The 25,159-nt window shown below is 43.2% G+C and overlaps 37 non-coding genes across 37 annotated transcripts; all 37 read left to right on the plus strand.

The window, feature by feature from the left end:
* Positions 1 to 12: 12 nt before the first annotated feature.
* TRNAS-CGA (transfer RNA serine (anticodon CGA)) lies at positions 13 to 94 on the plus strand. The gene has a single exon. It is a non-coding gene; the product is annotated as a tRNA-Ser (tRNA).
* Positions 95 to 654: 560 nt separating this feature from the next.
* Positions 655 to 736, plus strand: TRNAS-UGA (transfer RNA serine (anticodon UGA)). Its single transcript has one exon. It is a non-coding gene; the product is annotated as a tRNA-Ser (tRNA).
* Positions 737 to 1,124: 388 nt separating this feature from the next.
* TRNAS-UGA (transfer RNA serine (anticodon UGA)) lies at positions 1,125 to 1,206 on the plus strand. Its single transcript has one exon. It is a non-coding gene; the product is annotated as a tRNA-Ser (tRNA).
* Positions 1,207 to 1,591: 385 nt separating this feature from the next.
* On the plus strand, positions 1,592 to 1,673 carry TRNAS-CGA (transfer RNA serine (anticodon CGA)). The gene has a single exon. It is a non-coding gene; the product is annotated as a tRNA-Ser (tRNA).
* A 560-nt stretch (positions 1,674 to 2,233) lies between these two features.
* TRNAS-UGA (transfer RNA serine (anticodon UGA)) lies at positions 2,234 to 2,315 on the plus strand. The gene has a single exon. It is a non-coding gene; the product is annotated as a tRNA-Ser (tRNA).
* A 537-nt stretch (positions 2,316 to 2,852) lies between these two features.
* On the plus strand, positions 2,853 to 2,934 carry TRNAS-UGA (transfer RNA serine (anticodon UGA)). Its single transcript has one exon. It is a non-coding gene; the product is annotated as a tRNA-Ser (tRNA).
* Positions 2,935 to 3,319: 385 nt separating this feature from the next.
* Positions 3,320 to 3,401, plus strand: TRNAS-CGA (transfer RNA serine (anticodon CGA)). The gene has a single exon. It is a non-coding gene; the product is annotated as a tRNA-Ser (tRNA).
* A 560-nt stretch (positions 3,402 to 3,961) lies between these two features.
* TRNAS-UGA (transfer RNA serine (anticodon UGA)) lies at positions 3,962 to 4,043 on the plus strand. Its single transcript has one exon. It is a non-coding gene; the product is annotated as a tRNA-Ser (tRNA).
* A 385-nt stretch (positions 4,044 to 4,428) lies between these two features.
* Positions 4,429 to 4,510, plus strand: TRNAS-CGA (transfer RNA serine (anticodon CGA)). The gene has a single exon. It is a non-coding gene; the product is annotated as a tRNA-Ser (tRNA).
* Positions 4,511 to 5,070: 560 nt separating this feature from the next.
* Positions 5,071 to 5,152, plus strand: TRNAS-UGA (transfer RNA serine (anticodon UGA)). Its single transcript has one exon. It is a non-coding gene; the product is annotated as a tRNA-Ser (tRNA).
* A 385-nt stretch (positions 5,153 to 5,537) lies between these two features.
* TRNAS-CGA (transfer RNA serine (anticodon CGA)) lies at positions 5,538 to 5,619 on the plus strand. Its single transcript has one exon. It is a non-coding gene; the product is annotated as a tRNA-Ser (tRNA).
* Positions 5,620 to 6,179: 560 nt separating this feature from the next.
* Positions 6,180 to 6,261, plus strand: TRNAS-UGA (transfer RNA serine (anticodon UGA)). Its single transcript has one exon. It is a non-coding gene; the product is annotated as a tRNA-Ser (tRNA).
* Positions 6,262 to 6,646: 385 nt separating this feature from the next.
* On the plus strand, positions 6,647 to 6,728 carry TRNAS-CGA (transfer RNA serine (anticodon CGA)). The gene has a single exon. It is a non-coding gene; the product is annotated as a tRNA-Ser (tRNA).
* A 560-nt stretch (positions 6,729 to 7,288) lies between these two features.
* On the plus strand, positions 7,289 to 7,370 carry TRNAS-UGA (transfer RNA serine (anticodon UGA)). The gene has a single exon. It is a non-coding gene; the product is annotated as a tRNA-Ser (tRNA).
* Positions 7,371 to 7,755: 385 nt separating this feature from the next.
* On the plus strand, positions 7,756 to 7,837 carry TRNAS-CGA (transfer RNA serine (anticodon CGA)). The gene has a single exon. It is a non-coding gene; the product is annotated as a tRNA-Ser (tRNA).
* A 560-nt stretch (positions 7,838 to 8,397) lies between these two features.
* Positions 8,398 to 8,479, plus strand: TRNAS-UGA (transfer RNA serine (anticodon UGA)). The gene has a single exon. It is a non-coding gene; the product is annotated as a tRNA-Ser (tRNA).
* Positions 8,480 to 8,864: 385 nt separating this feature from the next.
* TRNAS-CGA (transfer RNA serine (anticodon CGA)) lies at positions 8,865 to 8,946 on the plus strand. Its single transcript has one exon. It is a non-coding gene; the product is annotated as a tRNA-Ser (tRNA).
* Positions 8,947 to 9,506: 560 nt separating this feature from the next.
* Positions 9,507 to 9,588, plus strand: TRNAS-UGA (transfer RNA serine (anticodon UGA)). Its single transcript has one exon. It is a non-coding gene; the product is annotated as a tRNA-Ser (tRNA).
* Positions 9,589 to 9,976: 388 nt separating this feature from the next.
* TRNAS-UGA (transfer RNA serine (anticodon UGA)) lies at positions 9,977 to 10,058 on the plus strand. Its single transcript has one exon. It is a non-coding gene; the product is annotated as a tRNA-Ser (tRNA).
* A 382-nt stretch (positions 10,059 to 10,440) lies between these two features.
* TRNAS-CGA (transfer RNA serine (anticodon CGA)) lies at positions 10,441 to 10,522 on the plus strand. The gene has a single exon. It is a non-coding gene; the product is annotated as a tRNA-Ser (tRNA).
* A 559-nt stretch (positions 10,523 to 11,081) lies between these two features.
* Positions 11,082 to 11,163, plus strand: TRNAS-UGA (transfer RNA serine (anticodon UGA)). The gene has a single exon. It is a non-coding gene; the product is annotated as a tRNA-Ser (tRNA).
* Positions 11,164 to 12,184: 1,021 nt separating this feature from the next.
* TRNAS-UGA (transfer RNA serine (anticodon UGA)) lies at positions 12,185 to 12,266 on the plus strand. The gene has a single exon. It is a non-coding gene; the product is annotated as a tRNA-Ser (tRNA).
* Positions 12,267 to 12,651: 385 nt separating this feature from the next.
* On the plus strand, positions 12,652 to 12,733 carry TRNAS-CGA (transfer RNA serine (anticodon CGA)). Its single transcript has one exon. It is a non-coding gene; the product is annotated as a tRNA-Ser (tRNA).
* A 560-nt stretch (positions 12,734 to 13,293) lies between these two features.
* TRNAS-UGA (transfer RNA serine (anticodon UGA)) lies at positions 13,294 to 13,375 on the plus strand. Its single transcript has one exon. It is a non-coding gene; the product is annotated as a tRNA-Ser (tRNA).
* A 388-nt stretch (positions 13,376 to 13,763) lies between these two features.
* TRNAS-UGA (transfer RNA serine (anticodon UGA)) lies at positions 13,764 to 13,845 on the plus strand. The gene has a single exon. It is a non-coding gene; the product is annotated as a tRNA-Ser (tRNA).
* Positions 13,846 to 14,230: 385 nt separating this feature from the next.
* Positions 14,231 to 14,312, plus strand: TRNAS-CGA (transfer RNA serine (anticodon CGA)). The gene has a single exon. It is a non-coding gene; the product is annotated as a tRNA-Ser (tRNA).
* Positions 14,313 to 14,871: 559 nt separating this feature from the next.
* On the plus strand, positions 14,872 to 14,953 carry TRNAS-UGA (transfer RNA serine (anticodon UGA)). Its single transcript has one exon. It is a non-coding gene; the product is annotated as a tRNA-Ser (tRNA).
* Positions 14,954 to 15,974: 1,021 nt separating this feature from the next.
* On the plus strand, positions 15,975 to 16,056 carry TRNAS-UGA (transfer RNA serine (anticodon UGA)). The gene has a single exon. It is a non-coding gene; the product is annotated as a tRNA-Ser (tRNA).
* Positions 16,057 to 16,444: 388 nt separating this feature from the next.
* Positions 16,445 to 16,526, plus strand: TRNAS-UGA (transfer RNA serine (anticodon UGA)). Its single transcript has one exon. It is a non-coding gene; the product is annotated as a tRNA-Ser (tRNA).
* A 388-nt stretch (positions 16,527 to 16,914) lies between these two features.
* On the plus strand, positions 16,915 to 16,996 carry TRNAS-UGA (transfer RNA serine (anticodon UGA)). Its single transcript has one exon. It is a non-coding gene; the product is annotated as a tRNA-Ser (tRNA).
* Positions 16,997 to 17,381: 385 nt separating this feature from the next.
* TRNAS-CGA (transfer RNA serine (anticodon CGA)) lies at positions 17,382 to 17,463 on the plus strand. The gene has a single exon. It is a non-coding gene; the product is annotated as a tRNA-Ser (tRNA).
* A 560-nt stretch (positions 17,464 to 18,023) lies between these two features.
* On the plus strand, positions 18,024 to 18,105 carry TRNAS-UGA (transfer RNA serine (anticodon UGA)). Its single transcript has one exon. It is a non-coding gene; the product is annotated as a tRNA-Ser (tRNA).
* A 385-nt stretch (positions 18,106 to 18,490) lies between these two features.
* TRNAS-CGA (transfer RNA serine (anticodon CGA)) lies at positions 18,491 to 18,572 on the plus strand. The gene has a single exon. It is a non-coding gene; the product is annotated as a tRNA-Ser (tRNA).
* A 552-nt stretch (positions 18,573 to 19,124) lies between these two features.
* Positions 19,125 to 19,206, plus strand: TRNAS-UGA (transfer RNA serine (anticodon UGA)). The gene has a single exon. It is a non-coding gene; the product is annotated as a tRNA-Ser (tRNA).
* Positions 19,207 to 19,594: 388 nt separating this feature from the next.
* Positions 19,595 to 19,676, plus strand: TRNAS-UGA (transfer RNA serine (anticodon UGA)). Its single transcript has one exon. It is a non-coding gene; the product is annotated as a tRNA-Ser (tRNA).
* A 559-nt stretch (positions 19,677 to 20,235) lies between these two features.
* On the plus strand, positions 20,236 to 20,317 carry TRNAS-UGA (transfer RNA serine (anticodon UGA)). The gene has a single exon. It is a non-coding gene; the product is annotated as a tRNA-Ser (tRNA).
* Positions 20,318 to 20,701: 384 nt separating this feature from the next.
* Positions 20,702 to 20,783, plus strand: TRNAS-CGA (transfer RNA serine (anticodon CGA)). Its single transcript has one exon. It is a non-coding gene; the product is annotated as a tRNA-Ser (tRNA).
* The last annotated feature ends 4,376 nt before the right edge of the window (positions 20,784 to 25,159 follow it).

Raw genomic sequence — 25,159 nt, forward strand, 5'->3', positions numbered from 1 at the left:
AGCCCTGTCAGAGCTGTGATGGCCCAGTGGTTAAGGCGTTGGACTCGAAATCCAATGGGGTCTCCCTGCATCGATTCGAATCCTGTTCACAGCGGCTGGGGAAGCTTGGTTTTGCAGAGGAGTTCAGATGAACATCGTTATACTTGAGAGTTGAAGGAGGAAATCAATGACAGGAGAGGGCTAACTTTGACATCAGCGGAGGCACTTACCATTCTTGCAGACAGTGGGTCTGAATTGAATCCTTGAACAAATGCTAGGAGTGACTGGTGGTAAGGAAACCAGTTTCTCTCAGCAAAGGAACACATCAATACATTCAACCCATGTTTTTAAATAGAACAAGAGTTTTTGCTCTCTCTTCTTCTATCAAGTTCCAGAATAGTAGTTCTCAGCCTTGTTGGCTCCACTGTTGGAGTTGCTTTTTTAAAACTCAAGAAGCTATTTGAATTTATGATATACAACCCTCTGTGGTTGTGGCAGAATGCGAGATCAAAAATTCTTAAAAGATTTCTTTCTCACGTTCTGGAACAGTAGTTCTCAGACTTGTTGACTCCATTGTTGGAGTTACCTGTAAGACAGTCAAGAAGCTGTTTGAATGGATTATCTGGAACCCACTGTGGTTGTGCCAGAATGCCTTTTCTCAACAGTCACCACAGAGCTGCGATGGCCGAGTGGTTAAGGCGTTGGACTTGAAATCCAATGGGGTCTCCCCGCTCAGGTTCGAATCCTGTTCGCAGCGGCTGACGAAGGTTCATTTTACAGAAGAGTTCAGATAAACATCATCATTATTGAGACTTGAAGGAGGCAATCAGTGGCAGGAGAGGGCAAACTTTGACAATAGCGGAGGTTCTTACTATACTTGTAGACAGTGGGTCTGAATTTAATCCTTGAACCAATGCTAGCAGTGACTGGTGGTAAGGAGCACATCTATACATTCAACCCATGCTTTTAAATAGAAGAAGAGAGAGCAAAAACTGTTGTTCTCTCAAGTTCCAGAAGAGTAGTTCTCAGACTTGTTGACTCCATTGTTGGAGTTACCTGTAAGACAGTCAAGAAGCTGTTTGAATGGATTATCTGGAACCCACTGTGGTTGTGCCAGAATGCCTTTTCTCAACAGCCAACACAAAGCTGTGATGGCCGAGTGGTTAAGGCGTTGGACTTGAAATCCAATGGGGTCTCCCCACGCAAGTTCGATTCCTGTTTGCAGCGGCTGATGAAGGTTCATTTTACTGAAGAGTTCAGATAAACATCATCATTATTGAGACTTGAAGGAGGCAATCAGTGGCAGGAGAGGGCAAACTTTGACATCAGCGGAGGTTCTTACTATGCTTGTAGACAGTGGGTCTGAATTTAATCCTTGAACCAATGCTAGCAGTGACTGGTGGTAAGGAGCACATCTATACATTCAACCCATGCTTTTAAATAGAAGAAGAGAGAGCAAAAACTGTTGTTCTCTCAAGTTCCAGAAGAGTAGTTCTCAGACTTGTTGACTCCATTGTTGGAGTTACCTGTAAGACAGTCAAGAAGCTGTTTGAATGGATTATATGGAACCCACTGTGGTTGTGCCAGAATGCCTTTTCTCAGCCCCGTCAGAGCTGTGATGGCCGAGTGGTTAAGGCGTTGGCCTCGAAATCCAATGGGGTCTCCCTGCACAGGTTCGAATCCTGTTCACAGCGGCTGGTGAAGCTTAGTTTTACAGAGGAGTTCAGATGAACATCGTTATACTTGAGAGTTGAAGGAGGAAATCAATGACAGGAGAGGGCTAACTTTGACATCAGCGGAGGCACTTACCATGCTTGCAGACAGTGGGTCTGAATTGAATCCTTGAACAAATGCTAGGAGTGACTGGTGGTAAGGAAACCAGTTTCTCTCAGCAAAGGAACACATCAATACATTCAACCCATGTTTTTAAATAGAACAAGAGTTTTTGCTCTCTCTTCTTCTATCAAGTTCCAGAATAGTAGTTCTCAGCCTTGTTGGCTCCACTGTTGGAGTTTCTTTTAGAAAACTCAAGAAGCTATTTGAATTTATGATATACAACACTCTGTGGTTGTGGCAGAACGCGAGATCAAAAATTCTTAAAAGATTTCTCTCTCACGTTCTGGAATAGTAGTTCTCAGACTTGTTGACTCCATTGTTGGAGTTACCTGTAAGACAGTCAAGAAGCTGTTTGAATGGATTATCTGGAACCCACTGTGGTTGTGCCAGAATGCCTTTTCTCAACATCCACCACAAAGCTGCGATGGCCGAGTGGTTAAGGCGTTGGACTTGAAATCCAATGGGGTCTCCCCACGCAGGTTCGAATCCTGTTCGCAGCGGCTGGTGAAGGTTCATTTTACAGAAGAGTTCAGATAAACATCATCATTATTGAGACTTAAAGGAGGCAATCAGTGGCAGGAGAGGGCAAACTTTGACATTAGCGGAGGTTCTTACTATGCTTGTAGACAGTGGGTCTGAATTTAATCCTTGAACCAATGCTAGCAGTGACTGGTGGTAAGGAGCACATCTATACATTCAACCCATGCTTTTAAATAGAAGAAGAGAGAGCAAAAACTGTTGTTCTCTCAAGTTCCAGAATAGTAGTTCTCAGCCTTGTTGGCTCCACTGTTGGAGTTGCTTTTTTAAAACTCAAGAAGCTATTTGAATTTATGATATACAACCCTCTGTGGTTGTGGCAGAATGCGAGATCAAAAATTCTTAAAAGATTTCTCTCTCACGTTCTGGAACAGTAGTTCTCAGACTTGTTGACTCCATTGTTGGAGTTACCTGTAAGACAGTCAAGAAGCTGTTTGAATGGATTATCTGGAACCCACTGTGGTTGTGCCAGAATGCCTTTTCTCAACAGTCACCACAGAGCTGCGATGGCCGAGTGGTTAAGGTGTTGGACTTGAAATCCAATGGGGTCTCCCCGCGCAGGGTCGAATCCTGTTCGCAGCGGCTGACGAAGGTTCATTTTGCAGAAGAGTTCAGATAAACATCATCATTATTGAGACTTGAAGGAGGCAATCAGTGGCAGGAGAGGGCAAACTTTGACAATAGCGGAGGTTCTTACTATACTTGTAGACAGTGGGTCTGAATTTAATCCTTGAACCAATGCTAGCAGTGACTGGTGGTAAGGAGCACATCTATACATTCAACCCATGCTTTTAAATAGAAGAAGAGAGAGCAAAAACTGTTGTTCTCTCAAGTTCCAGAAGAGTAGTTCTCAGACTTGTTGACTCCATTGTTGGAGTTACCTGTAAGACAGTCAAGAAGCTGTTTGAATGGATTATATGGAACCCACTGTGGTTGTGCCAGAATGCCTTTTCTCAGCCGTGTCAGAGCTGTGATGGCCGAGTGGTTAAGGCGTTGGACTCGAAATCCAATGGGGTCTCCCTGCACAGGTTCGAATCCTGTTCACAGCGGCTGGTGAAGCTTAGTTTTACAGAGGAGTTCAGATGAACATCGTTATACTTGAGAGTTGAAGGAGGAAATCAATGACAGGAGAGGGCTAACTTTGACATCAGCGGAGGCACTTACCATGCTTGCAGACAGTGGGTCTGAATTGAATCCTTGAACAAATGCTAGGAGTGACTGGTGGTAAGGAAACCAGTTTCTCTCAGCAAAGGAACACATCAATACATTCAACCCATGTTTTTAAATAGAACAAGAGTTTTTGCTCTCTCTTCTTCTATCAAGTTCCAGAATAGTAGTTCTCAGCCTTGTTGGCTCCACTGTTGGAGTTTCTTTTAGAAAACTCAAGAAGCCATTTGAATTTATGATATACAACACTCTGTGGTTGTGGCAGAACGCGAGATCAAAAATTCTTAAAAGATTTCTCTCTCACGTTCTGGAATAGTAGTTCTCAGACTTGTTGACTCCATTGTTGGAGTTACCTGTAAGACAGTCAAGAAGCTGTTTGAATGGATTATCTGGAACCCACTGTGGTTGTGCCAGAATGCCTTTTCTCAACATCCACCGCAAAGCTGCGATGGCCGAGTGGTTAAGGCGTTGGACTTGAAATCCAATGGGGTCTCCCCACGCAGGTTCGAATCCTGTTCGCAGCGGCTGATGAAGGTTCATTTTACAGAAGAGTTCAGATAAACATCATCATTATTGAGACTTGAAGGAGGCAATCAGTGGCAGGAGAGGGCAAACTTTGACATTAGCGGAGGTTCTTACTATGCTTGTAGACAGTGGGTCTGAATTTAATCCTTGAACCAATGCTAGCAGTGACTGGTGGTAAGGAGCACATCTATACATTCAACCCATGCTTTTAAATAGAAGAAGAGAGAGCAAAAACTGTTGTTCTCTCAAGTTCCAGAAGAGTAGTTCTCAGACTTGTTGACTCCATTGTTGGAGTTACCTGTAAGACAGTCAAGAAGCTGTTTGAATGGATTATATGGAACCCACTGTGGTTGTGCCAGAATGCCTTTTCTCAGCCCTGTCAGAGCTGTGATGGCCGAGTGGTTAAGGCGTTGGACTCGAAATCCAATGGGGTCTCCCTGCACAGGTTCGAATCCTGTTCACAGCGGCTGCGGAAGCTTGGTTTTGCAGAGGAGTTCAGATGAACATCGTTATACTTGAGAGTTGAAGGAGGAAATCAATGACAGGAGAGGGCTAACTTTGACATCAGTGGAGGCACTTACCATTCTTGCAGACAGTGGGTCTGAATTGAATCCTTGAACGAATGCTAGGAGTGACTGGTGGTAAGGAAACCAGTTTCTCTCAGCAAAGGAACACATCCATACATTCAAACCATGTTTTTAAATAGAACAAGAGTTTTTGCTCTCTCTTCTTCAATCAAGTTCCAGAATAGTAGTTCTCAGCCTTGTTGGCTCCACTGTTGGAGTTTCTTTTAGAAAACTCAAGAAGCTATTTGAATTTATGATATACAACACTCTGTGGTTGTGGCAGAACGCGAGATCAAAAATTCTTAAAAGATTTCTCTCTCACGTTCTGGAATAGTAGTTCTCAGACTTGTTGACTCCATTGTTGGAGTTACCTGTAAGACAGTCAAGAAGCTGTTTGAATGGATTATCTGGAACCCACTGTGGTTGTGCCAGAATGCCTTTTCTCAACATCCACCCCAAAGCTGCGATGGCCGAGTGGTTAAGGCGTTGGACTTGAAATTCAATGGGGTCTCCCCACGCAGGTTCGAATCCTTTTCGCAGCGGCTGATGAAGGTTCATTTTACAGAAGAGTTCAGATAAACATCATCATTATTGAGACTTGAAGGAGGCAATCAGTGGCAGGAGAGGGCAAACTTTGACAATAGCGGAGGTTCTTACTATGCTTGTAGACAGTGGGTCTGAATTTAATCCTTGAAACAATGCTAGCAGTGACTGGTGGTAAAGAGTACATCTATACATTCAACCCATGCTTTTAAATAGAAGAAGAGAGAGCAAAAACTGTTGTTCTCTCAAGTTCCAGAAGAGTAGTTCTCAGACTTGTTGACTCCATTGTTGGAGTTACCTGTAAGACAGTCAAGAAGCTGTTTGAATGGATTATATGGAACCCACTGTGGTTGTGCCAGAATGCCTTTTCTCAGCCGTGTCAGAGCTGTGATGGCCGAGTGGTTAAGGCGTTGGACTCGAAATCCAATGGGGTCTCCCTGCACAGGTTCGAATCCTGTTCACAGCGGCTGGTGAAGCTTAGTTTTACAGAGGAGTTCAGATGAACATCGTTATACTTGAGAGTTGAAGGAGGAAATCAATGACAGGAGAGGGCTAACTTTGACATCAGCGGAGGCACTTACCATGCTTGCAGACAGTGGGTCTGAATTGAATCCTTGAACAAATGCTAGGAGTGACTGGTGGTAAGGAAACCAGTTTCTCTCAGCAAAGGAACACATCAATACATTCAACCCATGTTTTTAAATAGAACAAGAGTTTTTGCTCTCTCTTCTTCTATCAAGTTCCAGAATAGTAGTTCTCAGCCTTGTTGGCTCCACTGTTGGAGTTTCTTTTAGAAAACTCAAGAAGCTATTTGAATTTATGATATACAACACTCTGTGGTTGTGGCAGAACGCGAGATCAAAAATTCTTAAAAGATTTCTCTCTCACGTTCTGGAATAGTAGTTCTCAGACTTGTTGACTCCATTGTTGGAGTTACCTGTAAGACAGTCAAGAAGCTGTTTGAATGGATTATCTGGAACCCACTGTGGTTGTGCCAGAATGCCTTTTCTCAACATCCACCGCAAAGCTGCGATGGCCGAGTGGTTAAGGCGTTGGACTTGAAATCCAATGGGGTCTCCCCACGCAGGTTCGAATCCTGTTCGCAGCGGCTGATGAAGGTTCATTTTACAGAAGAGTTCAGATAAACATCATCATTATTGAGACTTGAAGGAGGCAATCAGTGGCAGGAGAGGGCAAACTTTGACATTAGCGGAGGTTCTTACTATGCTTGTAGACAGTGGGTCTGAATTTAATCCTTGAACCAATGCTAGCAGTGACTGGTGGTAAGGAGCACATCTATACATTCAACCCATGCTTTTAAATAGAAGAAGAGAGAGCAAAAACTGTTGTTCTCTCAAGTTCCAGAAGAGTAGTTCTCAGACTTGTTGACTCCATTGTTGGAGTTACCTGTAAGACAGTCAAGAAGCTGTTTGAATGGATTATATGGAACCCACTGTGGTTGTGCCAGAATGCCTTTTCTCAGCCCTGTCAGAGCTGTGATGGCCGAGTGGTTAAGGCGTTGGACTCGAAATCCAATGGGGTCTCCCTGCACAGGTTCGAATCCTGTTCACAGCGGCTGGGGAAGCTTGGTTTTGCAGAGGAGTTCAGATGAACATCGTTATACTTGAGAGTTGAAGGAGGAAATCAATGACAGGAGAGGGCTAACTTTGACATCAGTGGAGGCACTTACCATTCTTGCAGACAGTGGGTCTGAATTGAATCCTTGAACGAATGCTAGGAGTGACTGGTGGTAAGGAAACCAGTTTCTCTCAGCAAAGGAACACATCCATACATTCAAACCATGTTTTTAAATAGAACAAGAGTTTTTGCTCTCTCTTCTTCAATCAAGTTCCAGAATAGTAGTTCTCAGCCTTGTTGGCTCCACTGTTGGAGTTTCTTTTAGAAAACTCAAGAAGCTATTTGAATTTATGATATACAACACTCTGTGGTTGTGGCAGAACGCGAGATCAAAAATTCTTAAAAGATTTCTCTCTCACGTTCTGGAATAGTAGTTCTCAGACTTGTTGACTCCATTGTTGGAGTTACCTGTAAGACAGTCAAGAAGCTGTTTGAATGGATTATCTGGAACCCACTGTGGTTGTGCCAGAATGCCTTTTCTCAACATCCACCCCAAAGCTGCGATGGCCGAGTGGTTAAGGCGTTGGACTTGAAATCCAATGGGGTCTCCCCACGCAGGTTCGAATCCTGTTCGCAGCGGCTGATGAAGGTTCATTTTACCGAAGAGTTCAGATAAACATCATCATTATTGAGACTTGAAGGAGGCAATCAGTGGCAGGAGAGGGCAAACTTTGACATCAGCGGAGGTTCTTACTTTGCTTGTAGACAGTGGGTCTGAATTTAATCCTTGAAACAATGCTAGCAGTGACTGGTGGTAAAGAGTACATCTATACATTCAACCCATGCTTTTAAATAGAAGAAGAGAGAGCAAAAACTGTTGTTCTCTCAAGTTCCAGAAGAGTAGTTCTCAGACTTGTTGACTCCATTGTTGGAGTTACCTGTAAGACAGTCAAGAAGCTGTTTGAATGGATTATATGGAACCCACTGTGGTTGTGCCAGAATGCCTTTTCTCAGCCCTGTCAGAGCTGTGATGGCCGAGTGGTTAAGGCGTTGGACTCGAAATCCAATGGGGTCTCCCTGCACAGGTTCGAATCCTGTTCACAGCGGCTGGTGAAGCTTAGTTTTACAGAGGAGTTCAGATGAACATCGTTATACTTGAGAGTTGAAGGAGGAAATCAATGACAGGAGAGGGCTAACTTTGACATCAGCGGAGGCACTTACCATGCTTGCAGACAGTGGGTCTGAATTGAATCCTTGAACAAATGCTAGGAGTGACTGGTGGTAAGGAAACCAGTTTCTCTCAGCAAAGGAACACATCAATACATTCAACCCATGTTTTTAAATAGAACAAGAGTTTTTGCTCTCTCTTCTTCTATCAAGTTCCAGAATAGTAGTTCTCAGCCTTGTTGGCTCCACTGTTGGAGTTTCTTTTAGAAAACTCAAGAAGCTATTTGAATTTATGATATACAACACTCTGTGGTTGTGGCAGAACGCGAGATCAAAAATTCTTAAAAGATTTCTCTCTCACGTTCTGGAATAGTAGTTCTCAGACTTGTTGACTCCATTGTTGGAGTTACCTGTAAGACAGTCAAGAAGCTGTTTGAATGGATTATCTGGAACCCACTGTGGTTGTGCCAGAATGCCTTTTCTCAACACCCACCGCAAAGCTGCGATGGCCGAGTGGTTAAGGCGTTGGACTTGAAATCCAATGGGGTCTCCCCGCGCAGGTTCGAATCCTGTTCGCAGCGGCTGATGAAGGTTCATTTTACAGAAGAGTTCAGATAAATATCATCATTATTGAGACTTGAAGGAGGCAATCAGTGGCAGGAGAGGGCAAACTTTGACATCAGCGGAGGTTCTTACTATGCTTGTAGACAGTGGGTCTGAATTTAATCCTTGAAACAATGCTAGCAGTGACTGGTGGTAAGGAGCACATCTATACATTCAACCCATGCTTTTAAATAGAAGAAGAGAGAGCAAAAACTGTTGTTCTCTCAAGTTCCAGAAGAGTAGTTCTCAGACTTGTTGACTCCATTGTTGGAGTTACCTGTAAGACAGTCAAGAAGCTGTTTGAATAGATTATATGGAACCCACTGTGGTTGTGCCAGAATGCCTTTTCTCAGCCCTGTCAGAGCTGTGATGGCCGAGTGGTTAAGGCGTTGGACTCGAAATCCAATGGGGTCTCCCTGCACAGGTTCGAATCCTGTTCACAGCGGCTGGTGAAGCTTAGTTTTACAGAGGATTTCAGATGAACATCGTTATACTTGAGAGTTGAAGGAGGAAATCAATGACAGGAGAGGGCTAACTTTGACATCAGCGGAGGCACTTACCATGCTTGCAGACAGTGGGTCTGAATTGAATCCTTGAACAAATGCTAGGAGTGACTGGTGGTAAGGAAACCAGTTTCTCTCAGCAAAGGAACACATCAATACATTCAACCCATGTTTTTAAATAGAACAAGAGTTTTTGCTCTCTCTTCTTCTATCAAGTTCCAGAATAGTAGTTCTCAGTCTTGTTGGCTCCACTGTTGGAGTTGCTTTTTTAAAACTCAAGAAGCTATTTGAATTTATGATATACAACCCTCTATGGTTGTGGCAGAATGCGAGATCAAAAATTCTTAAAAGATTTCTCTCTCACGTTCTGGAACAGTAGTTCTCAGACTTGTTGACTCCATTGTTGGAGTTACCTGTAAGACAGTCAAGAAGCTGTTTGAATGGATTATCTGGAACCCACTGTGGTTGTGCCAGAATGCCTTTTCTCGACAGTCACCACAGAGCTGCGATGGCCGAGTGGTTAAGGTGTTGGACTTGAAATCCAATGGGGTCTCCCCGCGCAGGTTCGAATCCTGTTCGCAGCGGCTGACGAAGGTTCATTTTACAGAAGAGTTCAGATAAACATCATCATTATTGAGACTTGAAGGAGGCAATCAGTGGCAGGAGAGGGCAAACTTTGACAATAGCGGAGGTTCTTACTATACTTGTAGACAGTGGGTCTGAATTTAATCCTTGAACCAATGCTAGCAGTGACTGGTGGTAAGGAGCACATCTATACATTCAACCCATGCTTTTAAATAGAAGAAGAGACAGCAAAAACTGTTGTTCTCTCAAGTTCCAGAAGAGTAGTTCTCAGACTTGTTGACTCCATTGTTGGAGTTACCTGTAAGACAGTCAAGAAGCTGTTTGAATGGATTATCTGGAACCCACTGTGGTTGTGCCAGAATGCCTTTTCTCAACAGCCAACACAAAGCTGCGATGGCCGAGTGGTTAAGGCGTTGGACTTGAAATCCAGTTGGGTCTCCCCACGCAGGTTCGATTCCTTTTTGCGGCTGATGAAGGTTCATTTTACAGAAGAGTTCAGATAAACATCATCATTATTGAGACTTGAAGGAGGCAATCAGTGGCAGGAGAGGGCAAACTTTGACATCAGCGGAGGTTCTTACTATGCTTGTAGACAGTGGGTCTGAATTTAATCCTTGAACCAATGCTAGCAGTGACTGGTGGTAAGGAGCACATCTACACATTCAACCCATGCTTTTAAATAGAAGAAGAGAGAGCAAAAACTGTTGTTCTCTCAAGTTCCAGAAGAGTAGTTCTCAGACTTGTTGACTCCATTGTTGGAGTTACCTGTAAGACAGTCAAGAAGCTGTTTGAATGGATTATATGGAACCCACTGTGGTTGTGCCAGAATGCCTTTTCTCGGTCCTGTCAGAGCTGTGATGGCCGAGTGGTTAAGGCGTTGGACTCGAAATCCAATGGGGTCTCCCTGCACAGGTTCGAATCCTGTTCACAGCGGCTGATGAAGCTTAGTTTTACAGAGGAGTTCAGATGAACATCGTTATACTTGAGAGTTGAAGGAGGAAATCAATGACAGGAGAGGGCTAACTTTGACATCAGCGGAGGCACTTACCATGCTAGCAGACAGTGGGTCTGAATTGAATCCTTGAACAAATGCTAGGAGTGACTGGTGGTAAGGAAACCGGTTTCTCTCAGCAAAGGAACACATCCATACATTCAACCCATGTGTTTAAATAGAAGAAGAGAGAGCAAAAACTCTTGTTCTCTCAAGTTCCAGAATAGTAGTTCTCAGCCTTGTTGGCTCCACTGTTGGAGTTGCTTTTTTAAAACTCAAGAAGCTAATTGAATTTATGATATACAACCCTCTGTGGTTGTGGCAGAATGCGAGATCAAAAATTCTTAAAAGATTTCTCTCTCACGTTCTGGAACAGTAGTTCTCAGACTTGTTGACTCCATTGTTGGAGTTACCTGTAAGACAGTCAAGAAGCTGTTTGAATGGATTATCTGGAACCCACTGTGGTTGTGCCAGAATGCCTTTCACAACACCCACCACAGAGCTGTGATGGCCGAGCGGTTAAGGCGTTGGACTTGAAATCCAATGGGTTATCCCCACGCAGGTTCGAATCCTGTTCGCAGCGGCTGATGAAGGTTCATTTTACAGAAGAGTTCAGATAAACATCATCATTATTGAGACTTGAAGGAGGCAATCAGTGGCAGGAGAGGGCAAACTTTGACATCAGCGGAGGTTCTTACTATGCTTGTAGACAGTGGATCTGAATTTAATCCTTGAACCAGTGCTAGCAGTGACTGGTGGTAAGGAGCACATCTATACATTCAACCCATGCTTTTAAATAGGAGAAGAGAGAGCAAAAACTGTTGTTCTCTCAAGTTCCAGAAGAGTAGTTCTCAGACTTGTTGACTCCATTGTTGGAGTTACCTGTATGACAGTCATGAAGCTGTTTGAATGGATTATATGGAACCCACTGTGGTTGTGCCAGAATGCCTTTTCTCAGCCCTGTCAGAGCTGTGATGGCCCAGTGGTTAAGGCGTTGGACTCGAAATCCAATGGGGTCTCCCTGCATCGATTCGAATCCTGTTCGCTGGGGAAGCTTGGTTTTGCAGAGGAGTTCAGATGAACATCGTTATACTTGAGAGTTGAAGGAGGAAATCAATGACAGGAGAGGGCTAACTTTGACATCAGCGGAGGCACTTACCATTCTTGCAGACAGTGGGTCTGAATTGAATCCTTGAACAAATGCTAGGAGTGACTGGTGGTAAGGAAACCAGTTTCTCTCAGCAAAGGAACACATCAATACATTCAACCCATGTTTTTAAATAGAACAAGAGTTTTTGCTCTCTCTTCTTCTATCAAGTTCCAGAATAGTAGTTCTCAGCCTTGTTGGCTCCACTGTTGGAGTTGCTTTTTTAAAACTCAAGAAGCTATTTGAATTTATGATATACAACACTCTGTGGTTGTGGCAGAACGCGAGATCAAAAATTCTTAAAAGATTTCTCTCTCACGTTCTGGAATAGTAGTTCTCAGACTTGTTGACTCCATTGTTGGAGTTACCTGTAAGACAGTCAAGAAGCTGTTTGAATGGATTATCTGGAACCCACTGTGGTTGTGCCAGAATGCCTTTTCTCAACACCCACCGCAAAGCTGCGATGGCCGAGTGGTTAAGGCGTTGGACTTGAAATCCAATGGGGTCTCCCCACGCAGGTTCGAATCCTGTTCGCAGTGGCTGATGAAGGTTCATTTTACAGAAGAGTTCAGATAAATATCATCATTATTGAGACTTGAAGGAGGCAATCAGTGGCAGGAGAGGGCAAACTTTGACATCAGCGGAGGTTCTTACTATGCTTGTAGACAGTGGGTCTGAATTTAATCCTTGAAACAATGCTAGCAGTGACTGGTGGTAAGGAGCACATCTATACATTCAACCCATGCTTTTAAATAGCAGAAGAGAGAGCAAAAACTGTTGTTCTCTCAAGTTCCAGAAGAGTAGTTCTCAGACTTGTTGACTCCATTGTTGGAGTTACCTGTAAGACAGTCAAGAAGCTGTTTGAATAGATTATATGGAACCCACTGTGGTTGTGCCAGAATGCCTTTTCTCAGCCCTGTCTGAGCTGTGATGGCCGAGTGGTTAAGGCGTTGGACTCGAAATCCAATGGGGTCTCCCTGCACAGGTTCGAATCCTGTTCACAGCGGCTGGTGAAGCTTAGTTTTACAGAGGATTTCAGATGAACATCGTTATACTTGAGAGTTGAAGGAGGAAATCAATGACAGGAGAGGGCTAACTTTGACATCAGCGGAGGCACTTACCATGCTTGCAGACAGTGGGTCTGAATTGAATCCTTGAACAAATGCTAGGAGTGACTGGTGGTAAGGAAACCAGTTTCTCTCAGCAAAGGAACACATCAATACATTCAACCCATGTTTTTAAATAGAACAAGAGTTTTTGCTCTCTCTTCTTCTATCAAGTTCCAGAATAGTAGTTCTCAGTCTTGTTGGCTCCACTGTTGGAGTTGCTTTTTTAAAACTCAAGAAGCTATTTGAATTTATGATATACAACCCTCTATGGTTGTGGCAGAATGCGAGATCAAAAATTCTTAAAAGATTTCTCTCTCACGTTCTGGAACAGTAGTTCTCAGACTTGTTGACTCCATTGTTGGAGTTACCTGTAAGACAGTCAAGAAGCTGTTTGAATGGATTATCTGGAACCCACTGTGGTTGTGCCAGAATGCCTTTTCTCGACAGTCACCACAGAGCTGCGATGGCCGAGTGGTTAAGGTGTTGGACTTGAAATCCAATGGGTTCTCCCCGCGCAGGTTCGAATCCTGTTCGCAGCGGCTGACGAAGGTTCATTTTACAGAAGAGTTCAGATAAACATCATCATTATTGAGACTTGAAGGAGGCAATCAGTGGCAGGAGAGGGCAAACTTTGACAATAGCGGAGGTTCTTACTATACTTGTAGACAGTGGGTCTGAATTTAATCCTTGAACCAATGCTAGCAGTGACTGGTGGTAAGGAGCACATCTATACATTCAACCCATGCTTTTAAATAGAAGAAGAGACAGCAAAAACTGTTGTTCTCTCAAGTTCCAGAAGAGTAGTTCTCAGACTTGTTGACTCCATTGTTGGAGTTACCTGTAAGACAGTCAAGAAGCTGTTTGAATGGATTATCTGGAACCCACTGTGGTTGTGCCAGAATGCCTTTTCTCAACAGCCAACACAAAGCTGCGATGGCCGAGTGGTTAAGGCGTTGGACTTGAAATCCAGTGGGGTCTCCCCACGCAGGTTCGATTCCTTTTTGCAGCGGCTGATGAAGGTTCATTTTACAGAAGAGTTCAGATAAACATCATCATTATTGAGACTTGAAGGAGGCAATCAGTGGCAGGAGAGGGCAAACTTTGACATCAGCGGAGGTTCTTACTATGCTTGTAGACAGTGGGTCTGAATTTAATCCTTGAACCAATGCTAGCAGTGACTGGTGGTAAGGAGCACATCTACACATTCAACCCATGCTTTTAAATAGAAGAAGAGAGAGCAAAAACTGTTGTTCTCTCAAGTTCCAGAAGAGTAGTTCTCAGACTTGTTGACTCCATTGTTGGAGTTACCTGTAAGACAGTCAAGAAGCTGTTTGAATGGATTATATGGAACCCACTGTGGTTGTGCCAGAATGCCTTTTTTCGGTCCTGTCAGAGCTGTGATGGCCGAGTGGTTAAGGCGTTGGACTCGAAATCCAATGGGGTCTCCCTGCACAGGTTCGAATCCTGTTCACAGCGGCTGATGAAGCTTAGTTTTACAGAGGAGTTCAGATGAACATCGTTATACTTGAGAGTTGAAGGAGGAAATCAATGACAGGAGAGGGCTAACTTTGACATCAGCGGAGGCACTTACCATGCTAGCAGACAGTGGGTCTGAATTGAATCCTTGAACAAATGCTAGGAGTGACTGGTGGTAAGGAAACCGGTTTCTCTCAGCAAAGGAACACATCCATACATTCAACCCATGTTTTTAAATAGAAGAAGAGAGAGCAAAAACTCTTGTTCTCTCAAGTTCCAGAATAGTAGTTCTCAGCCTTGTTGGCTCCACTGTTGGAGTTGCTTTTTTAAAACTCAAGAAGCTAATTGAATTTATGATATACAACCCTCTGTGGTTGTGGCAGAATGCGAGATCAAAAATTCTTAAAAGATTTCTCTCTCACGTTCTGGAACAGTAGTTCTCAGACTTGTTGACTCCATTGTTGGAGTTACCTGTAAGACAGTCAAGAAGCTGTTTGAATGGATTATCTGGAACCCACTGTGGTTGTGCCAGAATGCCTTTCACAACACCCACCACAGAGCTGTGATGGCCGAGCGGTTAAGGCGTTGGACTTGAAATCCAATGGGTTATCCCCACGCAGGTTCGAATCCTGTTCGCGGCGGCTGATGAAGGTTCATTTTACAGAAGAGTTCAGATAAACATAATCATTATTGAGACTTGAAGGAGGCAATCAGTGGCAGGAGAGGGCAAACTTTGACATCAGCGGAGGTTCTTACTATGCTTGTAGACAGTGGATCTGAATTTAATCCTTGAACCAGTGCTAGCAGTGACTGGTGGTAAGGAGCACATCTATACATTCAACCCATGCTTTTAAATAGGAGAAGAGAGAGCAAAAACTGTTGTTCTCTCAAGTTCCAGAAGAGTAGTTCTCAGACTTGTTGACTCCATTGTTGGAGTTACCTGTATGACAGTCAAGAAGCTGTTTGAATGGATTATATGGAACCCACTGTGGTTGTGCCAGAATGCCTTTTCTCAGCCCTGTCAGAGCTGTGATGGCCCAGTGGTTAAGGCGTTGGACTCGAAATCCAATGGGGTCTCCCTGCATCGATTCGAATCCTGTTCGCTGGGGAAGCTTGGTTTTGCAGAGGAGTTCAGATGAACATCGTTATACTTGAGAGTTGAAGGAGGAAATCAATGACAGGAGAGGGCTAACTTTGACATCAGCGGAGGCACTTACCATTCTTGCAGACAGTGGGTCTGAATTGAATCCTTGAACAAATGCTAGGAGTGACTGGTGGTAAGGAAACCAGTTTCTCTCAGCAAAGGAACACATCAATACATTCAACCCATGTTTTTAAATAGAACAAGAGTTTTTGCTCTCTCTTCTTCTATCAAGTTCCAGAATAGTAGTTCTCAGCCTTGTTGGCTCCACTGTTGGAGTTGCTTTTTTAAAACTCAAGAAGCTATTTGAATTTATGATATACAACCCTCTGTGGTTGTGGCAGAATGCGAGATCAAAAATTCTTAAAAGATTTCTTTCTCACGTTCTGGAACAGTAGTTCTCAGACTTGTTGACTCCATTGTTGGAGTTACCTGTAAGACAGTCAAGAAGCTGTTTGAATGGATTATCTGGAACCCACTGTGGTTGTGCCAGAATGCCTTTTCTCAACAGTCACCACAGAGCTGCGATGGCCGAGTGGTTAAGGCGTTGGACTTGAAATCCAATGGGGTCTCCCCGCTCAGGTTCGAATCCTGTTCGCAGCGGCTGACGAAGGTTCATTTTACAGAAGAGTTCAGATAAACATCATCATTATTGAGACTTGAAGGAGGCAATCAGTGGCAGGAGAGGGCAAACTTTGACAATAGCGGAGGTTCTTACTATACTTGTAGACAGTGGGTCTGAATTTAATCCTTGAACCAATGCTAGCAGTGACTGGTGGTAAGGAGCACATCTATACATTCAACCCATGCTTTTAAATAGAAGAAGAGAGAGCAAAAACTGTTGTTCTCTCAAGTTCCAGAAGAGTAGTTCTCAGACTTGTTGACTCCATTGTTGGAGTTACCTGTAAGACAGTCAAGAAGCTGTTTGAATGGATTATCTGGAACCCACTGTGGTTGTGCCAGAATGCCTTTTCTCAACAGTCACCACAGAGCTGCGATGGCCGAGTGGTTAAGGCGTTGGACTTGAAATCCAATGGGGTCTCCCCGCTCAGGTTCGAATCCTGTTCGCAGCGGCTGACGAAGGTTCATTTTACAGAAGAGTTCAGATAAACATCATCATTATTGAGACTTGAAGGAGGCAATCAGTGGCAGGAGAGGGCAAACTTTGACAATAGCGGAGGTTCTTACTATACTTGTAGACAGTGGGTCTGAATTTAATCCTTGAACCAATGCTAGCAGTGACTGGTGGTAAGGAGCACATCTATACATTCAACCCATGCTTTTAAATAGAAGAAGAGAGAGCAAAAACTGTTGTTCTCTCAAGTTCCAGAAGAGTAGTTCTCAGACTTGTTGACTCCATTGTTGGAGTTACCTGTAAGACAGTCAAGAAGCTGTTTGAATGGATTATCTGGAACCCACTGTAGTTGTGCCAGAATGCCTTTTCTCAACAGCCAACACAAAGCTGTGATGGCCGAGTGGTTAAGGCGTTGGAGTTGAAACCCAATGGGGTCTCCCCACGCAAGTTCGATTCCTGTTTGCAGCGGCTGATGAAGGTTCATTTTACAGAAGAGTTCAGATAAACATCATCATTATTGAGACTTGAAGGAGGCAATCAGTGGCAGGAGAGGGCAAACTTTGACATCAGCGGAGGTTCTTACTATGCTTGTAGACAGTGGGTCTGAATTTAATCCTTGAACCAATGCTAGCAGTGACTGGTGGTAAGGAGCACATCTATACATTCAACCCATGCTTTTAAATAGAAGAAGAGAGAGCAAAAACTGTTGTTCTCTCAAGTTCCAGAAGAGTAGTTCTCAGACTTGTTGACTCCATTGTTGGAGTTACCTGTAAGACAGTCAAGAAGCTGTTTGAATGGATTATATGGAACCCACTGTGGTTGTGCCAGAATGCCTTTTCTCAGCCCTGTCAGAGCTGTGATGGCCGAGTGGTTAAGGCGTTGGACTCGAAATCCAATGGGGTCTCCCTGCACAGGTTCGAATCCTGTTCACAGCGGCTGGTGAAGCTTAGTTTTACAGAGGAGTTCAGATGAACATCGTTATACTTGAGAGTTGAAGGAGGAAATCAATGACAGGAGAGGGCTAACTTTGACATCAGCGGAGGCACTTACCATGCTTGCAGACAGTGGGTCTGAATTGAATCCTTGAACAAATGCTAGGAGTGACTGGTGGTAAGGAAACCAGTTTCTCTCAGCAAAGGAACACATCAATACATTCAACCCATGTTTTTAAATAGAACAAGAGTTTTTGCTCTCTCTTCTTCTATCAAGTTCCAGAATAGTAGTTCTCAGCCTTGTTGGCTCCACTGTTGGAGTTTCTTTTAGAAAACTCAAGAAGCTATTTGAATTTATGATATACAACACTCTGTGGTTGTGGCAGAACGCGAGATCAAAAATTCTTAAAAGATTTCTCTCTCACGTTCTGGAATAGTAGTTCTCAGACTTGTTGACTCCATTGTTGGAGTTACCTGTAAGACAGTCAAGAAGCTGTTTGAATGGATTATCTGGAACCCACTGTGGTTGTGCCAGAATGCCTTTTCTCAACATCCACCACAAAGCTGCGATGGCCGAGTGGTTAAGGCGTTGGACTTGAAATCCAATGGGGTCTCCCCACGCAGGTTCGAATCCTGTTCGCAGCGGCTGATGAAGGTTCATTTTACAGAAGAGTTCAGATAAACATCATCATTATTGAGACTTAAAGGAGGCAATCAGTGGCAGGAGAGGGCAAACTTTGACATCAGCGGAGGTTCTTACTATGCTTGTAGACAGTGGGTCTGAATTTAATTCTTGAAACAATGCTAGCAGTGACTGGTGGTAAAGAGTACATCTATACATTCAACCCATGCTTTTAAATAGAAGAAGAGAGAGCAAAAACTGTTGTTCTCTCAAGTTCCAGAAGAGTAGTTCTCAGACTTGTTGACTCCATTGTTGGAGTTACCTGTAAGACAGTCAAGAAGCTGTTTGAATGGATTATATGGAACCCACTGTGGTTGTGCCAGAATGCCTTTTCTCAGCCCTGTCAGAGCTGTGATGGCCGAGTGGTTAAGGCGTTGGACTCGAAATCCAATGGGGTCTCCCTGCACAGGTTCGAATCCTGTTCACAGCGGCTGGTGAAGCTTAGTTTTACAGAGGAGTTCAGATGAACATCGTTATACTTGAGAGTTGAAGGAGGAAATCAATGACAGGAGAGGGCTAACTTTGACATCAGCGGAGGCACTTACCATTCTTGCAGACAGTGGGTCTGAATTGAATCCTTGAACGAATGCTAGGAGTGACTGGTGGTAAGGAAACCAGTTTCTCTCAGCAAAGGAATACATTCAAACCATGTTTTTAAATAGAACAAGAGTTTTTGCTCTCTCTTCTTCAATCAAGTTCCAGAATAGTAGTTCTCAGCCTTGTTGGCTCCACTGTTGGAGTTTCTTTTAGAAAACTCAAGAAGCTATTTGAATTTATGATATACAACCCTCTATGGTTGTGGCAGAATGCGAGATCAAAAATTCTTAAAAGATTTCTCTCTCACGTTCTGGAACAGTAGTTCTCAGACTTGTTGACTCCATTGTTGGAGTTACCTGTAAGACAGTCAAGAAGCTGTTTGAATGGATTATCTGGAACCCACTGTGGTTGTGCCAGAATGCCTTTTCTCAACAGTCACCACAGAGCTGCGATGGCCGAGTGGTTAAGGCGTTGGACTTGAAATCCAATGGGGTCTCCCCGCGCAGGTTCGAATCTTGTTCGCAGCGGCTGACGAAGGTTCATTTTAAAGAAGAGTTCAGATAAACATCATCATTATTGAGACTTGAAGGAGGCAATCAGTGGCAGGAGAGGGCAAACTTTGACAATAGCGGAGGTTGTTTCTATACTTGTAGACAGTGGGTCTGAATTTAATCCTTGAACCAATGCTAGCAGTGACTGGTGGTAAGGAGCACATCTATACATTCAACCCATGCTTTTAAATAGAAGAAGAGACAGCAAAAACTGTTGTTCTCTCAAGTTCCAGAAGAGTAGTTCTCAGACTTGTTGACTCCATTGTTGGAGTTACCTGTAAGACAGTCAAGAAGCTGTTTGAATGGATTATCTGGAACCCACTGTGGTTGTGCCAGAATGCCTTAACTCAACATCCACCACAAAGCTGCGATGGCCGAGTGGTTAAGGCGTTGGACTTGAAATCCAATGGGATCTCCCCACGCAGGTTCGAATCCTGTTCGCAGCGGCTGATGAAGGTTCATTTTACAGAAGAGTTCAGATAAACATCATCATTATTGAGACTTGAAGGAGGCAATCAGTGGCAGGAGAGGGCAAACTTTGACATCACCGGAGGCACTTACCATGCTTGCAGACAGTGGGTCTGAATTGAATCCTTGAACAAATGCTAGGAGTGACTGGTGGTAAGGAAACCAGTTTCTCTCAGCAAAGGAACACATCCATACATTCAACCCATGTTTTTAAATAGAACAAGAGTTTTTGCTCTCTCTTCTTCTATCAAGTTCCAGAATAGTAGTTCTCAGCCTTGTTGGCTCCACTGTTGGAGTTGCTTTTTTAAAACTCAAGAAGCTATTTGAATTTATGATATACAACCCTCTGTGGTTGTGGCAGAATGCGAGATCAAAAATTCTTAAAAGATTTCTCTCTCACGTTCTGGAACAGTAGTTCTCAGACTTGTTGACTCCATTGTTGGAGTTACCTGTAAGACAGTCAAGAAGCTGTTTGAATGGATTATCTGGAACCCACTGTGGTTGTGCCAGAATGCCTTTCACAGCACCCACCACAGAGCTGCGATGGCCGAGTGGTTAAGGCGTTGGACTTGAAATCCAATGGGGTATTCCCACGCAGGTTCGATTTCTGTTCGCAGCGGCTGATGAAGGTTCATTTTACAGAAGAGTTCAGATAAACATCATCATTATTGAGACTTGAAGGAGGCAATCAGTGGCAGGAGAGGGCAAACTTTGACATCAGCGGAGGTTCTTACTATGCTTGTAGACAGTGGATCTAATTTAATCCTTGAACCAATGCTAGCAGTGACTGGTGGAAAGGAGCACATCTATACATTCAACCCATGCTTTTAAATAGGAGAAGAGAGAGCAAAAACTGTTGTTCTCTCAAGTTCCAGAAGAGTAGTTCTCAGACTTGTTGACTCCATTGTTGGAGTTACCTGTAAGACAGTCAAGAAGCTGTTTGAATGGATTATATGGAACCCACTGTGGTTGTGCCAGAATGCCTTTTCTCAGTCCTGTCAGAGCTGTGATGGCCGAGTGGTTAAGACGTTGGACTCGAAATCCAATGGGGTCTCCCTGCACAGGTTTGAATCCTGTTCACAGCGGCTGGTGAAGCTTAGTTTTACAGAGAAGTTCAGATGAACATCGTTATACTTGAGAGTTGAAGGAGGAAATCAATGACAGGAGAGGGCTAACTTTGACATCAGCGGAGGCACTTACCATGCTAGCAGACAGTGGGTCTGAATTGAATCCTTGAACAAATGCTAGGAGTGACTGGTGGTAAGGAAACCAGTTTCTCTCAGCAAAGGAACACATCCATACATTCAACCCATGTTTTTAAATAGAAGAAGAGAGAGCAAAAACTCTTGTTCTCTCAAGTTCCAGAATAGTAGTTCTCAGCCTTGTTGGCTCCATTGTTGGAGTTTCTTTTAGAAAACTCAAGAAGCTATTTGAATTTATGATATACAACCCTCTGTGGTTGTGGCAGAATGGGAGATCAAAAATTCTTAAAAGATTTCTCTCTCACGTTCTGGAACAGTAGTTCTCAGACTTGTTGACTCCATTGTTGGGGTTACCTGTAAGACAGTCAAAAAGCTGTTTGAATGGATTATCTGGAACCCACTGTGGTTGTGCCAGAAAGCCTTTTTTCAACAACCACCACAGAGCTGCGATGGCCGAGTGGTTAAGGCGTTGGACTTCAAATCCAATGGCGTCTCCCCCTGCCGGTTCGCATCCTGTTTGCAGCGGCTGACAAAGGTTCATTTTACAGAAAAGTTCAGATAAATATCATCTTTATTGAGATTTGAAGGAGGAAATCAATGACAGGAGAGGGCTAACTTTGACATCAGCGGAGGCACTTACCATGCTTGCAGACAGTGGGTCTGAATTGAATCTTTGAATAAGTGCTAGCTAGCTTATATTTACCATCCTCTTGTTGGCTCCATTGTTGGAGTTGCCTGTAAGACAGTCAAGAAGCTGTTTGAATGGATTTTCTGGACCACACTGTGGTTGTGCCAGAATGCCTGTGTTAAACTACCTACTCAGAGCCGTGATGGTCGAGTGGTTGTAGGCTACATTGTTGGAGTTGCTTTTAGAAAACTCAAGAAGCTATTTGAATTTATGATATACAACCCCCTGTGGTTGTGGCAGAATGCGCTCCCTAACCTATAGCAACTGTTGGACTAGAAGGCGTTGGACTAGAAATCCTGTTCGAGTCCTGTTCACAGGAAGCATTCTTTTAGAGACTTGAATGAGGCTATCAGTGGCTATAAAGTGCTCCCATTGAAATCAGTGGAGGTATATTATATGCTTGTATACAGTGAATCTGTATTGAATCCCACATCATTAGCTGAAAAAGTGCTAGCATCGTTTGGTGGTAAGGATATAAGATAAAGGTTATCTACTGCCTCTCAGCATAAAAAAAAACATGCTTACATTCAATAATAGAAGAAGAGAGAGAGCAAAAGAATTAAAGATTGTTCTCTCACATTCTGGAACAGGAGTTCTGAGACTTGTTGGCTCCATTGTTGGAATGGAGTGGTTAAGGCTTTAGATCAATGTTCCCTCTAATTTTTCTTAGGTGGTGTGCGCAGAAAATCTCTCTTGTGCAAACATTTTCCCAGAGCCAACATTTTGTGCGCACAATATGCTTCTGCAAATGTTCAATTTAAATTGTTATTCTAGATTTTTGGTACAGCCCGCTCATGGTTAATAACACTACATTATAGTCCGATAATATAGTATTAGTTACACAACAGTATTACTTACTGTAACTTCAACCTGTCTGACAGACAAGCCTCTCTCCTAATTTCCATTTTGCTCTGTCACACAGTCCATATAAAGCGAAGTTGGTGGAGCTGAAAAAATTCACATTGCAAGGGGTGGAGTTATATATTTCCACCCCTTTTGACTCCACTTCCATGGTCTAATTTAAAGGTGAAATTCTCACCGCATAAGTAAATTATGAGCGAATCACGAGTGGAGGTTCAGGGCCGCATAAAGGATAAAAAAATAAATAAATTATTATTTCATTTTATTTTATTGGGAAAAACTGTTATAGTATTTGGCACCTGGGGCAGATCCTGTATGTGGCACATACACACCCCCACCCACATACACACTGCATAGCTTCTATCGTTAGGCAAACATTGACAGGGGTACAGCATAACTGTTATCATTATATACTAAGGCAGACATTGACGGTGGTACAGCATAACGCCTATCACTATACATTGAGCCAAAAAACCTTTAAAAAAAAAACAAAAAAAAAAACACTTTTATTCAAAGTAACACACCAAAAGTGGACAGAAAAAGTCAATGACAATATTAATAGCATATTTGATTGTTAACAGCAATTATATATTATATTAATATTGTTATTTAATCAACAATCACACTCCTATCATGCCCAGGCAGACAGTAGATGCTGGAACCTGGCCATGATAGGAATGTAATTGCAGCCTCCCTATGCCATGCTATCCACCCCCCACTTACACATCCATGCTATCACACACACACTCATTCACAAACATTCAGCATAAACTACAGCATAACACCCATCACTCTCACACACTTACTAATCCACTCTCACTGGATGTTTTCCTACCTTTTCTCTGTCACTTTTCCTCCTCCTCTTCGTTTTTCCTCTAGGCTCTTCTTCTTCTGTGTCCTGTCCTTCCGGTGCAGTGAGTGTGGAAGGCGGTGGGCGTGGCTTCAGTGTTGTGAGCACAACCAGTAGCGTACCTAGCGGGGGGGGGAGCGTAGAGGAAAAACCTAGAGGAAAAACGAAGAGGAGGAGGAAAAGTGACAGAGAAAAGGTAGGAAAACATCCAGTGAGAGTGGATTAGTAAGTGTGTGAGAGTGATGGGTGTTATGCTGTAGTTTATGCTGAATGTTTGTGAATGAGTGTATGTGTGATAGCATCAGTTGCCGGGCGCATCGGAAGGGAGCAGGATCGGAGGTCTGCATTAACAGACCTCCCGCTCCCTTGATTGTCTTTAAGCCAGTTAGAGGGAGATCCTTGATCTCCCCAACGGAGCCTGCTCCTCTACCGGCAGACATTACTGTCTCTGGAGGGGTGGCACCCCCCTGATAAGCGGCACCCGGGGCAGAACGCCCCCCCCCCCCGCTAGGTACGCTACTGGTTGTGCTCACAATTTTTGGACGTGTGCACTGTCTCTAAAAGCTATGTACGCGCACAAGCGCACATCTTAGGGAGAACACTGCTTACTGCTTTGGACTTGAAATTCAATGGAGTTTCCCCACACAGGTTCGAATCCTGTTCACAACGGCTAACAAAGGTCTATTTTATAGAAGAGTTCAGATAAACGTCGTCTTTATCGAGACTAGAAGCAGGTAATCAGTTGCAGGAAAGAGCTTCTGTTGAAGTCAGTAGAGGCACGTTCTACGCTTGCAGACAGTGAGTCTGAAGTGAACCTGGTTGTAAGGATATAACATAAAGGATTTTTACCGGCCTCTCAGCAAAGAAAACAACCTTACTTTCAATCTATGTTGTTAAGGAAAGAAGAGTGAGCAAAAAGATTAGTTATGCAGGCTGGATACTATACAATATATAATTTGAGGAACATACAGGGAAATAAGGGGTTATAAGGACGGGATTAGTTTTACGACTGGAGAGTATATAATATGAGGAATATAAAAGGATATGTTATAAGGACGGGATAAATTATACAGGCTGGAGAGTATATTATATATAATATGAGGAATATAACGGGTTATAAGGACGGGATTAGTTATATGGCCAGAGAGTATATAATATATGAGGAATATACAGGGATATAACGGGTTATAAGGATGGGATAAATTATACGGCCGAAGAGTATATCATATGAGGAATATACAGGATATAACGGGTTATAAGGATGGGATTAGTTATACGGGCTGGAGAGTATATAATATATAATATGAGGAATAGAAAAAATGTCGGTGCGCTAGGCTAGTCTCAGGCTCAAATAATACAAATGTATAATACGAGGCCTACCAAACAGGTGTAAGCATGCTGCAAAAACAGTGTATTGGCTGTACAATGTATACAAAAAACAAAAATTGTCTGCGCTTCTTACCCTAATAAAGTTGGCAACAAATATATAAACATAATATAAATGAGAGGTTTTGGTAGGTTCTCACCCTATTGAGAGTGTGCCTTGACGTGGCGGGTGAGTTTAATTATGCTTTGGCCAATTCATATAACCAAAACCTCTCATTTATATTATGTTTATATATTTGTTGCCAACTTTATTAGGGTAAGAAGCGCAGACAGTTTTTGTTTTTTGTATATAATATGAGGAATATACAGGTATATAACGGGTTATAAGGACGGGATTAGTTATATGGACCGGGGAGTATATAATATATAATATGAGGAATATACAGGTATATAACGGGTTATAAGGATGGGATTAGTTATACGGGCTGGAGAGTATATTATATATAATATGAGGAATATACAGGATATAACGGG

Source organism: Spea bombifrons, chromosome 4 (genome assembly GCF_027358695.1).
Source record: "Spea bombifrons isolate aSpeBom1 chromosome 4, aSpeBom1.2.pri, whole genome shotgun sequence".
NCBI lineage: Eukaryota > Metazoa > Chordata > Amphibia > Anura > Pelobatidae > Spea > Spea bombifrons.